Consider the following 15,538-nt stretch of genomic DNA (forward strand, 5'->3'; position numbering starts at 1 on the left):
GGCTCCTGCTCCTCAATCTTGTTGTCTTCAGCCGGCGCCATTTTCCAAAATGGCGGCGAAAAATGGCGGCGGCCATAGACGAACACGATTGGACGGCAGGAGGTCCTTCCGGACCCCCGCTGGACTTTTGGCAAGTCTCGTGGGGGTCAGGAGGCCCCCCACAAGCTGGCCAAAAGTTCCTGGAGGTCCAGCGGGGGTCAGGGAGCGATTTCCCGCCGCGAATCGTTTTCGTACGGAAAATGGCGCCAGCCATACGCGTATGGCCGGCGCCATTTTCCGTACGGAAATGGCGCCGGCAGGAGATCGACTGCAGGAGGTTGTTCAGCGAGGCGCCAGAACCCTCGCTGAACGACCTCCTGCAGTCGATCTCCTGCCGGCGCCATTTTCCGTACGAAAACGATTCGCGGCGGGAAATCGCTCCCTGACCCCCGCTGGACCTTCCAGGAACTTTTGGCCAGCTTGTGGGGGGCCTCCTGACCCCCACGAGACTTGCCAAAAGTCCAGCGGGGGTCCGGAAGGACCTCCTGCCGTCCAATCGTGTTCGTCTATGGCCGCCGCCATTTTTCGCCGCCATTTTGGAAAATGGCGCCGGCTGAAGACAACAAGATTGAGGAGCAGGAGCCCGTTCCGGACCGCTGCCGTTCCGGACCGCCGCTGGACCCGCAGGTTATTTAAGTCATTTGGGGGGGGTTCGGGAGGGTGGGGGATTTAATTTAAAGGGTCGGGGGTGGGTTTTAGGGGGTTTTAATGTGCCGGTTTTGCGATTTTTAGATTTTTAGATTTTTCACGATATTTTACCCCCCCAAACGGCAACAATACGATTCCCTCCCCCTCCCAGCCGAAATCGATCGTTAAGACGATCGAGGACACGATTCACATCCCTAATACATATAGGGGTAGATTTTATAATGTGAGCGTGTGCGTCCATGTGCATGTGGTTCCCAACACACGCACATGGACGCTTCCCTAACCCCCCTACCTAATTTTCCTTCCCCTTCCCCTCTCCTCTCCTCTCCTCCCCTCCCCAACCCCTAAACTCTACCTAACTTTTTTTATATTTTTTGTTGCATGACTTCAGCTCCTGAGCTGAAGTAAGTTGCGTGTGCTGGCCGGCTGCCGGTGCGTGAGTCTTTGGGACAGCGATCAATGGCGCTGTCCCGCATCGCCCCTCTCTGCCCAGACCCCAGCTCCAGCTTGTTCCTTTGAAGAGGCCCGGGAGTTGTGCACATACTGGCAATTATGCTCGTGGCCGGGCTTCTTCCAAAATGTGTTCGGCGCGCACAAGGTCCGGCCATGCGCGTAAATGCCGGAATTTATGTGCGTACAGCTTTTAAGATCCGCCCTATAATATACTTTCAGAATATATACTGCTTATCATGCTTCCTAGGGATCTGCATTCATTTGATTTGTTTTCAGATGTTTGTGTGCATTAAAATTCTAGTGGGGACTAAAAGCTGTAGTGTTCGCCAATTCAAAATAATGCACACGGATTTCAATTTAGTGCTCACTATCTTGATGTAGTTCACACAATATGGAAGCAAAAATTTCCCAGAAATGAAAAAATTCAGAAAACAAATGGGAACAACATTCATACTAATAAATGTGTTAGAGAATTTGAACTCACCCATCAACGTTGACTAGTATCGAGACAGATTGAAGATTTATATTTCCAATTTTCATGTTCACATTATTTATGATGTCAGTACCATCTATAAAAAGAAAAGAGAGAATTTCACTTTACCCATGTCTTTACTATACTGCTGTTTAAGAGAATGGATGAAAACACAAGGAGGCCGATAATATTCAAAAGCCATTAAGACGGATTTGGCAATTTCAGCTACTTATCCTGGCGTTTTGGGGGTGTTCCAAGGAGGGGCTAAGATATCCAGCTAACCTAGCCAAATATCAGGTATATTTGGCTTGGTTAGCAGATAACTTTAGAACAGCTTAAGAGAAGGCCTAAAGTTATCCGTCCTCATGTGGCTGAAAAACTCGCTATTAACCCAGATATCTTTCTTTGTTTTGGTTTGTTTTTCAGTTTGCATTTTGCTCCTTTTTGTTTTAATGTGTTTTTAGCTTCAATTTGTTTACAAATTGAAAAAAGAACCAAAATTACGTCTCCCTGAGCATAGATACTTCCCACAGCCTCCCTAGACCCTCTAGTCTTGCCAAGATGTCTGTACTCAAGCTTACTCGGTTCAGCGGAGCCACACCCAGCTGGAACCTCCCTGGGACCATCTCCACAACCCTAGGAAATCAGCCAAAGTTGTAGATCTTTCCAGCCCCCATTTACTCCTTCTGTAAAGATTCTGGCAGGAGAAAGAAGCAGGAGTGAGCACCTGTTGCTCCTAAATCACTATGACTGCCTGGCCCTGAGACCAGAACCAAAGTGACAACCAATGACACCAGTCTTAGGGTTGGCCAGTGCCATTTTCTGATACCAGCAGATGCTGAGATCAAAACCATTTTGAAATCCCTTTGGTTCCATTCTCAGAGTTGAGCATAATTTTTAAATGGTAATGGTGGGGCTGGAGAATTTGTGGATTGCTTCTCCATCTTTCTCCTGTCAAGAACCCCATGGAAGTGGTAAGTGAGGGCCAGGGAAGTGTGTAGTCCTGGGGGATGGGAGGTCAGAGTAACCTGGGGTGACCCTGGATGCTTGGATCAGCTCAGTCAGGAAGGCTTAGGAACCAGCTTATTGGTGAAGGGGGGGGAGATCAGCCCCAGCTTGTGGCAGGGCTATTTTTGTTTGTTTGTTTTTTAATTCTAAGCAAAGAGAGTATAGTATTTACCAATAGCATGAACAATTCACTAAAATGAAAATCATCCAAAAAATTTGGAGCTTTTCGTTGGGAGTGTGAATCCATTTCAGGAAAAATGAACCAAAATGCAAAAAAAGCAAAATTACTCATTTATCTTAAATGGGAATGGGAGTGAGTCCTTTATGCTGTGGCAAAGTTGATGCAGCCTTGTAGCCGAATCTATGAGGCCCACATTAACAGCTGATGAACACGCCCTGTAGCGGGACAGACTGGAGCTTCACCTAAGGCTTCTTCTCCTGCAGGTTGAGCCCTTGGGTTCTGATAGCTGGTAGGACTTAGGAAGGTCCCTGGGTTGATAGAGCAAGCATAATCAGGAGCAGGGCAAGAGGTCAGGACCAGGCGACAGGCAAGTGTGGTCACATCCAAAACAAGAGGTCAATACCAGGAGATCAAGCCAGGGATGGACAAAGACACACAAGAGACACTGGATGAGCAAGCTGGGCAAAGCAAGACTGAATGATACAAGCTGGGCAAGGCAAGGCTGGAGCACATGAACATAGGAACATAAGAACATAAGAAAATGCCATACTGGGTCAGACCAAGGGTCCATCAAGCCCAGCATCCTGTTTCCAACAGTGGCCAATCCAGGCCATAAGAACCTGGCAAGTACCCAAAAACTAAGTCTATTCCATGTAACCATTGCTAATGGCAGTGGCTATTCTCTACGTGAACTTAATAGCAGGTAATGGACTTCTCCTCCAAGAACTTATCCAATCCTTTTTTAAACACAGCTATACTAACTGCACTAACCACATTCTCTGGCAACAAATTCCAGAGTTTAATTGTGCGTTGAGTAAAAAAGAACTTTCTCCGATTAGTTTTAAATGTGCTAACATGCGAACACAAGAACAATCAGGAGCGCAGGAGCAATGTGCACTGCTCTAGGCAGGAAACTTGTTGTTGCTGAGGCATAATGGAAGCCTTATATAGAAGGAGTCAGGGATGTCTTCAAAGGGCACTGCAGGGACCTTTCCCACTGTGGACCCTTTAAGACTCAGTGTGCCACGCCCCTAAGGAGGTCTTCTGAGGAAGCAAGGAAATAGCAGTGTCCAGGTGTGGTGCACCGCACTCAGTGATGTTCCTTCACTGGCAATGTCCATGCCGCTAAAAGAAGCCCATTGTATCAGGGGTGAGTGCAACGACTCACAGAACCATCCTGTGGCCTGCCAAACATAACAAAATGAATGCATATACCTACTATGTATTGCTAACTCTATGATTTAGCATTGTTCAGGTCCCATTTTTATATTCTTATATCTACTCTACCAACCCCCAGACATATGTATTGCAATTCAGATCTTTGTAATCTGCCTTGTGCCATTTCTAGGAAAATGAGGAATATTAAATGGAAATAAATAAATGCCATGCTGGGTCAGACCAAGGGTCCATCAAGGCCAGCATCCTGTTTCCAACAGAGGCCAAAACTAGGCCACAAGAACCTGGCAATTACCCAAATACTAAGAAGAACCCATGCTACTGATGCAATTAATAGCAATGGCTAATCCCTAAGTATAATTGATTAATAGCCATTAATGGACTTCTCCTCCAAGAACTTATCCAAACCTTTTTTGAACCCAGCTACACTAACTGCACTAACCACATCCTCTGGCAACAAATTCCAGAGCTTTATTGTGCATTGAGTGAAAAAGAATTTTCTCCGATTAGTCTTAAATGTGCTACTTGCTAACTTCATGGAATGCCCCCTAGTCTTTCTACTATCCGAAAGTGTAAATAACCGAGTCACATCTACTCGTTCAAGACCTCTCATGATCTTAAAGACCTTTATCATATCCCCCCTCAGCCGTCTCTTCTCCAAGCTGAACAGCCCTAACCTCTTCAGCCTTTCCTCAGAGGGGAAGCTGTTCCATCCCCTTTATCATTTTGGTTGCCCTTCTCTGTACCTTCTCCATCGCAACTATATCTTCCATCAGTAGCGGCCTGAAGAGAAACCTGCGGGCAGGGCAGGTGGAAGCATTAGGCCTGGGCTGGGGCACCGTGAGCAGTGGTAACCCAAGGGGAGCCAATGCCCCTGATTGCAGAGAGGCTCATGTGGCGCTGCGACAGGCAGATCAGCAGGGCCATGGTGAGGCTCACGTCACCACGGCCCGAAGAAAAAGATTGCGTTTAAACGCACTGATGCTCCTCCTCCTTCTTGCCTCTGCGTCCCCGGAAGTAACCGTTGCTGGAGCCGCATGGGCAGGAAGGAGGAGGAGCATCAGTGCGTGCAGAAGAGGAACAGCGCTTACGGGCTACTGCGAATCCCAAGTCGCAACGGCCCTAGAAGTGGAAAAGGCCTGGTAGCAGGGCCGCCACGGCTCGAGAAGATCAGGGCCATTGCAGAGCCCATCCTGCAGTGACCCGCAAAGAGGAGGCCCAGAGGTGAGAGAGAGGCTGAGGGTCTGTAGAATGTGTGTGTGTGTGTGCGTGTATGAGATGAAGCGTGTATGAGATGAGTTGAGAGATTGTGTGTGTGTATGAGATGAGTTGAGAGATTATATGTGAGAGTGAGGACCTGAATGTTTGCAGAGACAGCATGTGAGAGCCTCTGTGTGTGTGAGAATCAGACAGCATGTGCCAGTGAGAGACTGTGTATGAATGATATTATGAGAGAGAGCATGTGAGAGTGAGAGCCTGTGTGTGTGTGAGAGAGAGAGAAAGCATGTGAGAATGAGAACCTAACTGTGTGTTTGAGGGAAGAAGATGGAGAGAAAAGAAACGGAAAAAAAGACAATATAAAAGGAATTGGCAAAAAACATAAGAAAGGGAAGGTGGGGAAAAAAAGCCTGTGACCAACCAATTAGAAAACTAAGATCAGACAGCAAATGTAAAAAAAAAAAAAAATTACTTTTTAGTGATTGGCACATGTAATCTTTGGGAATGTGCAAGAATAGCACTTTCTCTATGCGGATCTCACAATGTATGAGATCAGCATGGAGAAAGTAGAAGCCCACGGGGCCTGCACAGAGGAGGCAGCAGAATGGGCTTCAGTGTCAGTAGCAACAATCGGCACCTCCCCAATAGCCATGTGGCAGCAGAGGAATGAGAGAGGTTCCGAGGTTGCTGGCAAAAGAGAGGGGGGTCTGCCTTTAGTGTGTGCATGTGTATGAATGGGACTCTGCCTGGGGGTGTATGTGTGTGAATGCATTGGTGCCTGCCTGGGGGTCTGTGTGTGTGAGAATGAATGTGTGCATGCCTGGGAGATGGGGAGGGAGTGGTGTGAAAATGAATGGGAGCCTGCCTGGGGGTCAGTATGTGTGTGTGTGAGAATGACTGGGAGCTTTGCCTGGGGGTGTGTGTTTGTGTGTATGTGAGGGAGCCAGTGAGTGTGAGAGCATGAATGTGTATGAGAAAATCCAAGGGAGTAAGAGTTTGTGTGTGGAGGGGGAGAGAGTATCTTAGAGCCTGAGGGTGTGTCAGTGTCAGTGAGAGCAAGAGGTTATGGTGGATATAAGAGCATGAATGTGTATGTATGTGACAGTGTATGTGTGAGAGAGAATGGACATGTGAGTATGTGTGTGAGAGAGAGAGGATAACCTCCTAATCCTCGGCAATATCAGGGTGACTGGAAATCAAGAGCTCCCACAGAAGGGGACAGCAAGAGCTTTTTAAAATCCTTATTAGTTTTAATTATTGAATATTATTTGGTGTCTGCTCTTTTTGAAATATTTTATTGGTGTTATATACACATTTTTGAAAATGTCTCTGAGTTAAATTACTGGAGGTTCTATTCATCAGCAGTTTTGAAATATATATTTTTAGTATGATTTTCCTATTGTGATTGATGTTTTATAGTTCTTGATTTTATTGTTTGATGTTTTATGAGGAATGATGGTATTTTCTGTTTTTCCATTGCTGCATTACATACAGTCTAACTTGCTGTGATTTCCAGTTCAGTTTGTCTGTGCATTTCTGTGTATATTTTATGGTCCCTTTATTCTGTATTTGGTGACTCAGCAAATTGAATGTGTAATTGGGTACCCATGGGCCAGTATGGAGAAAAATCCCCCGGGCCACTATTTTCCTACAATCCGCCCTGGCCGCACCTAATCAAGCCTGAAGGCACTCCAGTGTGCCATGGCACACTGGCTGGGAAACTGAGTTAGCACCAGGACTGGGATCTGCTGCTCAAAAGCCTTCATTTAGAACCAGCTGGGGGATTCCCCTCCCCCCTTCCATTTTATATTCCCTTCCAATTTTCTTAGTAGGTCATTGCAGTGACAGTCTTTGTCCAGGGGCCATGCACCAGGGCTCCTTCTGTGACCCTACAATCATAGACTGTAAATCCAGTTACTAGGTGTTTCTATTGCATAATTACTATGAATCCCTCATCGTAGGACTGTGAGTGCTGCCTCTGCAGCATCCCCAGCTCCAAATGACCTGGGGAATAGAAGGCTCAAGCCAGAAATCAAACCTTGGCACATCCACATTATAGGGTAGACCATTTCTTTTTCTTTTGCTTTTACGTCAATCTGAAATGAAGACATATAGGAAGAACTACCAGAGTAGGTATCTTGAATTGCAGTGTATTTTTACTTACATTTCTTCAATTTTTCCATATCACAAATCGTTTTATCGGTACTGGCAGTAGCAGATGAGGCAAACAGACTGAGGAAAACGGCCAAACACCACATTTTCAACATCTTTGGTTGTAGGTTGGATGCTGCAGCAAACTGTGAAACGAGACATTAGATTTTAATGCAAAGTCAATTGTGGGAGATACCACATGCAGGGTATTAAAATGTCCCACAAAGCTTCTTAATTTTTGTTAAAGATTGCTTGTGATTTTTCCAGATCATTTTTTAGCAATCTGAAAGTCAATATTCAGTAGGCCGTTTAGTGGACAAGTTATGGAGCTAAAGTTAGTTGGATAACTTCTCCTGTATACTCAGCAGGATAAACGTCACGATCAACATACTTAGAGTTATCCGGCTACATGTAGCCGGATAACTTTAAAATCTAACCAGATATATTTGAATATAGCCGGTTGGGTTTTAAAGTTATCTGGCCTTGTGTGGCCAGATAACTTTCTACTTAACCAATTTCTTCAAAGATATTCAGTTAAGCAGCACTGTCAGTGTCACCCCCCTTATATATAAATAGCTTCTGGGGTCCAGTGTCCCTCAGCCCCAAAACATGAACAATCCTTTCCGCCTCTTCTCTTCCCCCCGCCGGTTTCAATAAAAATGTTCCAATCTGTACCTCCTGGACTTTATACCCCCCACCTCCTGCAATCACAAAAGACAGGCTCACCCCTCCCCACCCTGGACTCTCCCATCCCCCCTCCCCCACCGATGGCCATACTCTATCCCTGCCGGGAGCGAGGGTCTTACTCACTTGTTCCCGGCAGCTCCAGCGCTGCTTTTGATAGGTAGAACTAGAAGCAGAAACTACCCTCAGTTATGTATAATCAGCTAATTCTAGGACAGCCCTATGACCCAACTAGAGTTAGCCACATAAATTAAACGGTTAACTCCGAATGTCAGAATTAGCCAGTTAACTTATCTGGCTAACTCTACTCCTCCCCGGAGCACCTCCTGCCTGTCCCTGGAATGCCCCCGACTTATCCAGCTAAATTCTAGTCAGATAACTAGTTACCCGGCTAGCATTTAGCTGGATAAGCACTCAGTATACCTGGGTAAGCCATTTAGATGGATAACTATTACATTATCTGCCTAAATGACATTTGAATATGGACCTCATTAAGTTTTCTTTAATTTCTTAAAAAATTACAATCAAGAAAGTGCTGTTTGATCAATGATATGTATGCAATGGATTGAGATTTAGTTTGCTATTATATAAATAAGTTAGCATTATATTTTTTCCTAACCCTTATCTGCACACTCAGACCCACCAACAAAGTTAATATCTAAATTTACTAAGGCAATGCCTTATGAGTTTCAATACGCATACAGTGTAGCCACACTGGGCTATTTCATGCCCACACAGGCTACTTTTTTTTTTCCCTGATGTGTGGGAAATATTTTCTGTTCAGGTTGGGATAACTTTGGGCTTCATCTTCAACCCAGCTTTGAGCGCTAGCATTCGCCTCCCATTGATGCCTTTTTTCTTTGCTGCAGCCCGCCTCCTGTGAAAAAGCTGAATGATGAACAGGCAGAACGGCCAATGAGAGGTGCTGCCTGCTGCAGGATGTGGGTGGTGTGTGCTGGAGGGGGATCTTTTCCACCCTGTGCTTCCACTTCAGTGTTGCCAACCTCGCTTATTTACCGTGAAATTGGGCTTCTTTTTGTAGTCATTCGCAGGCTTTTTTCCAATTCGCGGGTTGCTTTTAATTGGGCTATTTTTTCTGCCAGTCACGTTTTTTGGGCTTGTTGGGCGGGACTTATGGTCTGAATCATGTTACAGTGATTGGCTGCTGCTATGATGAAGCCTGTCGATAGCAGGCACACCCTATCCCTATAGAAACATAGAAACATACATAGAAACATAGAAATGACGGCAGAAGAAGACCAAACGGCCCATCCAGTCTGCCCAGCAAGCTTCACACTTCTTTTTTCTCATACTTATCTCTTTCTCTTGGCTCTTAGTAACCTTTGGTTCTATTTCCCTTCCACCCCCACCATTAATGCAGAGAGCAGTGATGGAGCTCCAGGAGCTGCATCCAAGTGAAATATCAAGCTTGATTAGTTAGGGGTAGTAACCACTGCAATAAGCAAGCTACACCCATGCTTATTTGTTTTACCCAGACTATGTTATTCAGCCCTTATTGGTTGATTTTCTTCTCCCTTGCCGTTGAAGCAGAGAGCTATGCTGGATATGCGTGAAGTATTAGTTTTTCTTCTCCCCTGCCATTGAAGCAGAGAGCTATGCTGGATATGCGTGAAGTATTAGTTTTTCTTCTCCCCTGCTGTATATTGCAGCAGTAAGCCAATCAGAGCAGAGCTGCAGTGCAAACGTTGATTCACACAACACGAGCACATTTTATGGGCAGACCCAGCACCGTCCGTTCAGCACGGCATGCACAGCAGGGCAGACCTGGAACGGGAAGGCAGCAGCACGGCATTGCAGCGCAGCCAGGTATCAGGAGGGGAGGAATTAGTATGTTGGGAGGGGAGGAATGAGAATGTGGGGGCCAGAGATGTGCTCAGAGGGAGTAGGGAGGGGAGAATGAGAGAGTGCGGGGGCCAGAGATGTGCTTGGAGGGGGGAATCAATGTGTGGAGGGGCCAGAGATGTGCTCGGAGGGGTTAAGGAGGGGGGAATGAGAGTGTGGGGACCAGAGATGTGCTCGGAGGGGGGTGGGGAAGGGGGAATGAGTGTGTGGGGGCCAGAGATGTGCTTGGAGGGGGGTGGAGAAGGGGGAATGAGTGTGTGGGGGGCCAGAGATGTGCTCGGAGGGGGGTGGGGAAGGGGGAATGAGTGTGTGGGGGCCAGAGATGTGCTCGGAGGGGGGTGGGGAAGGGGGAATGAGTGTGTGGGGGGCCAGAGATGTGCTCGGAGGGGAGTGGGGAAGGGAGAATGAGTGTGTGGGGGGCCAGAGATGTGCTTGGAGGGGGGAATGAGCATGAGGGAATTTGCTGTACCAGCTTCTTGCCAGGTAGAAATATGCTGAAGCTATTTAACGAAAATATGTATCGTGACAATGCTGGCAATATAGAGAATGAAGAACTGGCTGTTATCACTAATTGTCAGACCTTGTTTTAGTTAAGTGTTACAGGCCGATACAGTAAAAGTCACAGGAGAGCGGGCGAGCGCACAGGCCACTCTCCTGGGCGCACGATTCAGGAGGGTGGCCTATGCAAATTAAGGGCCCACGGTAAAAGGAGGTGCTAGGTACACTAGCACGTTCCTAGCGCCTCTTTTTTGACAGGAGCAGCGGCTGTCAGCGAGTTTGACAGCGGACGCTCAATTTTGCCGGCGTCGGTTCTCAAACCCGCTGACTGCCACGGGTTCGGAAACCGGACGCCGGCAAATTTGAGAGTCAGGTTTTCGAGCCGCAGGTGGATTTTAAATTTTTATTTTTTTTTTATTTTTAACTTTTGGGACCTCCGACTTAATATCGCCGTGATATTAAGTCGGAGGGTGCACAGAAAAGCAGTTTTTACTGCTTTTCTGTGCACTTTCCCGGTGCCGGCAAAAATTAACTCCCACCTTTGAGTAGGCGCTAATTTCTGAAAGTAAAATGTGCGGCTTGGCTGCACATTTTGCTTTCTGGATCGTGTGGGAATAACTAATAGGGCCATCAATGTGTATTTGCATGTTGTGGGCGCTATTAGTTTCGGGGGGTGGGGGGGGGGGGGGGTTGGACACGCGTTCCAAATGCGGGTTAACAGTGCACTCCACTGGAAAGCACTGTACTGTATTGGCCTGTTTGAGAGCTACAACAATTTATTACAATAAAGTCAGCTGTTTTGTGTGCATTAGAAAAGTATTTCAAGCGTTAAATGCTATAAAAAAAAAAAGTTTCAATCTCAAGTGTTTTTTTGGAAAAAAGTACTTGTTCTTTCATGAAAACCTGGCCACCCAATCCCCTGCCGCATTGCTGCAGCTTCTGACTGAGTGGAGAGAGAGCCGCCCCCCTGCACGGCCCAGCTGCCTGTCTCTTGCATTTTACTGAGTTGTGCGCTGCACTTCTGTCCCCTGCCTGCGTAAGTCTTCATTGCTGGGAGCCCACTGAAGTGGCAGCTGCACCCCCTGAACCTCCTGTCGCCATTGTTCTCATCTCTCCACCCCTCAGCTCTAAACCTGCCAAAGCCACCAAACTCTTCCCTTTGCCCTTACCTGCTGAAGGTCCCTGACGGGGCTGACACCTGGCAACTGGAGAGAGACTGAAGACTGCCAAGGAATTAGGAGGAGAGAGTAGGGAGAGACATTTTTTGCCCTGTAACAAAGGGTTTCGAGGAATTTACGATTTTTTATTTTTTTTTAAAATAAGGGTTAACTTCCTAAAGGAGGGGGAGAGATAGTAGTATAATGTGGAATAGGAGGAGGGAAAACGAGGGGGTGAAGGACAAGGGGGGACAGGGAAAGAGATGAATTGGGGTGGATGAGAAAAAGGGAGTATGGGCTGAGAGGATGGGGCAGAGTGTGGGGAGAAGGGGTAGGAGGGTAGGGGAGGGTAAGGGGGGCATTGTTGGGCACACCTCAGGGGGTAGGGGAGGATTGGGACAGGATATTTGTACGACAGCCAACGTAAGAGTTGCATTTTCCATCTATTAGGGCAGTTTTCAACCTGGTCAGCTGCTTGCAAAGTCCTTGGCTTCTTATTACACGTGAACTTTACCGCAGTTTCCCTTTTGAAAATTGCCTAAACAAAATTGCACACACAAAATTTACACCTGCCGTTTCAATGGACACTTTGTTTTAGTTAAAATTATGCATGTATTTTTGAAAACGCGAATTTCCAACCTGATGCCCAGGATGAAAGAAAAGAAATAGATGCCTGTAGTCTTAAAACAATCCTTTATTGCAGTGGAGACACAAGGGTAGCCCGACTCTGGCCGAGTTTCGCCGTTTCAAAACGGCTACCTCAGGGGCTAAAAACATAAATAAAAACTTTAAGAATAAGAATAAAATAATAAAAATGACATCATCAATAATTGTGTAGTTATTTAAATCAATCAACCCGATGCCCAGGACTGCCTCCTCACACTGCAGGTAAAATTGTCTTTGCAGTGCCACTGTGCAAGTAACTTTACCTATATGATTTGCAAAGCAGCCTGGACATTACAAATCATGATGTTAAATGAAAATAAAAAAAACAGAATAAAACAATAAATTGGCTGATTATGAAAGGGTCAGCAGTGTGAGCAGTGGCAGAATATTTAGAGGACAATCTTCAAAGCAGCATCCACAGGTAAAAAGAAGGAAAAATAGTGGAAAGTGTTCTAAATATCAAAATCACAGAACATATAGAAAGACATGGTTTAATGGAACAAAGTCAGCATGGCTTTACCCAAGGCAAGTCTTGCCTCTCAAATCTGCTTCACTTTTTTGAAGGAGTTAATAAACATGTGGATAAAGGTGAACCGGTAGATGTAGTGTATTTGGATTTTCAGAAGGCGTTTCACAAAGTTCCTCATGAGAGGCTTCTAGGAAAAATAAAAAGTCATGGGATAGGTGGCGATGTCCTTACGTGGATTGCAAACTGGCTAAAAGACAGGAAACAGAGAGTAGGATTAAATGGACAATTTTCTCAGTGGAAGGGAGTGGGCAGTGGAGTGCCTCAGGGATCTGTATTGGGACCCTTACTTTTCAATATATTTATAAATGATCTGGAAAGAAATACGATGAGTGAGGTAATCAAATTTGCAGATGACACAAAATTGTTCAGAGTAATTAAATCACAAGCAGATTGTGATAAATTGCAGGAAGACCTTGTGAGACTGGAAAATTGGGCATCAAAATGGCAGATGAAATGTAATGTGGATAAGTGCAAGGTGATGCATATAGGGAAAAATAACTCATGCTATAGTTACACAATGTTGGGTTCCATATTAGGAGCTACCACCCAAGAAAGAGATCTAGGCATCATAGTGGATAACACATTGAAATCCTCAGTTCAATGAGCTGCGGCAGTCAAAAAAGCAAACAGAATGATGGGAATTATTAGAAAGGGAATGGTGAATAAAACAGAAAATGTCATAATGCCTCTGTATCGCTCCATGGTGAGACCGCACCTTGAATACTGTGTACAGTTCTGGTCGCCACATCTCAAAAAAGATATAATTGCGATGGAGAACATACAGAGAAGGGCTACCAAAATGATAAGGGGAATGGAACAACTCCCCTATGAGGAAAGACTAAAGAGGTTAGGACTTTTCAGCTTGGAGAAGATACGGCTGAGGGGGGATATGATAGAGGTGTTTAAAATCATGAGAAGTCTAGAACAGGTGAATCGGTTATTTACTCTTTTTTGATAATAGAAAGACAAGGGGGCACTCCATGAAGTTAGCATGTGGCACTTTTAAAACTAATCGGAGAAAGTTCTTTTTCACTCAACGCACAATTAAACTCTGGAATTTGTTGCCTGAGAATGTGGTTAGTGCAGTTAGTGTAGCTGTGTTTAAAAGAGGATTGGATAAGTTCTTGGAGGAGCTGTCCATTACCTGCTATTAATTAAATTGACTTAGAAAATAGCCACTGCTATTACTAGCAACAGCAACATGGAATAGACTTAGTTTGTGGGTATTTGCCAGGTTCTTATGGTCTCTATTGGCCACTGCTGGAAACAGGATGCTGGGCTTGATGGACCCTTGGTCTCACCCAGTATGGCATGTTCTTATGTTCATTTAGAGAAGATAAAGAGATGGGTTGTGATGGGAAAACACCACTATCTATTACACAAAATCATTTCAGTTTAGTTTTTGCAGCTATTGATAAATGTACTATTGCAGGCATTTGTTTTGAACAAAACAGTTTGAGCTAAAAACCATCTACATTTCCTTTCTTGTAGCTTTATGTTACCAAAGTTTTGATTTCTTGAAAATCTCAACTCTAAAGGAGATAAGTGAAGAAATGGAGGAGAGAAACGTTTTCAGATTTCCAATGTGTAGCCCTGATAGCTGCACTATAAACGCTGCAGAACCTCTCACCTTGCAGTGTCCCCGGCATCAAAAGTTTTTCATACTTACCTCAATCAGTTCTGGATCACTGAGCGATGAGGTCTCTCAGTCTCTGAACCAGTCTCAGTTTAGGAATAAGGTGGCATGCAGAGCCTTTTTTATACTGTAAAAAAGGCTGCTGACACCAAGAAGCTTGAAAAAGTGGTGAATGAACCAGTGTAATTAGGGTACAGATTTATCCAATGTAAATAATGAGGGTACATTGCATCCTATACCCAGTCTTTAATGTTGGCACTGAATGGCAACCAGACATTTAGCCTAAAGCTCTGCAACTTTGACGCCATGTGATGTAAAACTTGTTCTCCCCTCTCTTTTTTAATTAAACACAACTTCCTGCACACCTGTACATTCCCATGACAAATAGCCATGTGGCTATTCGTCACTATCCCAACGTTTGCAAGTCTCTGAGCAAAGATACTTTATACATGTCCTGAGCAATGTACCCCATCTTTTCTGAAGAGAACTCCTTCACTGAGATCAGACCATGATCAAGAAACCAAAACCTTGTTATTGACACCATCCTCACAGTCACATATTTGCCTTCAGGATGAGTCTGTTCCTAGTGGGGATCTGACAAACTTCTAAACTAAGATATTAGTGTGCAGTGGCGCGGGCTTGTCCCGTGCCGCTAGCATTAAGAAAGGGAGAGGCGCGCGCCGGCAGAGCTAAGGGGGGGGGGGGGGGAGAGGGGGATCCTAGAGGGGAAGGCTTAGGAAGGCGGGAGCCAATAGCAGCTTGCCAGCGATTTGAAATCGCAGCGCTGCTATTGGTGTGGGCAGCAACGGCAGTAGGAGGTCAGGTCAGTCAGCGCGTTAGAGGAGAGAGGGAGGGCGCGGGATTTGAGCAGCGGCTTTGGCTTCCCTCCCACCCTCCCTGAGGTTGTAAGATTGTATTGTTGTTTATTGTCTTTCTTGCTTAAATTTTTCGCAGCGGAGGCGGAAACCGAGCCCAAGTTTATTTGTGTGTTTAAATTGTTTGTGAATTGACTTGCGGGAAGGGGAGGGGTGAGTCTTCTACAGTCGGGGGGGGGGGGGGGGGGGGAGGGCGGGCTGCTGCACGAGAAGGTCAAAAGAGCAAGGGGCTAAAGCTCATTGGCCCCTGCTTACCATCGCTGGGATGAGGTGGGGTAAGCAAG

The 15,538-nt window shown here is 45.7% G+C and overlaps 1 long non-coding RNA gene across 1 annotated transcript; it reads right to left on the reverse strand.

The window, feature by feature from the left end:
* Nucleotides 1-1,542: 1,542 nt before the first annotated feature.
* Nucleotides 1,543-14,495, reverse strand: LOC115098086. The gene is made up of 3 exons (XR_003858414.1): nucleotides 14,413-14,495; nucleotides 7,360-7,492; nucleotides 1,543-1,709 (listed from the first exon to the last, which is right to left on the reverse strand). It is a non-coding gene; the product is annotated as an uncharacterized LOC115098086 (long non-coding RNA).
* Nucleotides 14,496-15,538: the final 1,043 nt, after the last annotated feature.

This window comes from Rhinatrema bivittatum, chromosome 8 (assembly GCF_901001135.1).
Source record: "Rhinatrema bivittatum chromosome 8, aRhiBiv1.1, whole genome shotgun sequence".
Taxonomy (NCBI): domain Eukaryota; kingdom Metazoa; phylum Chordata; class Amphibia; order Gymnophiona; family Rhinatrematidae; genus Rhinatrema; species Rhinatrema bivittatum.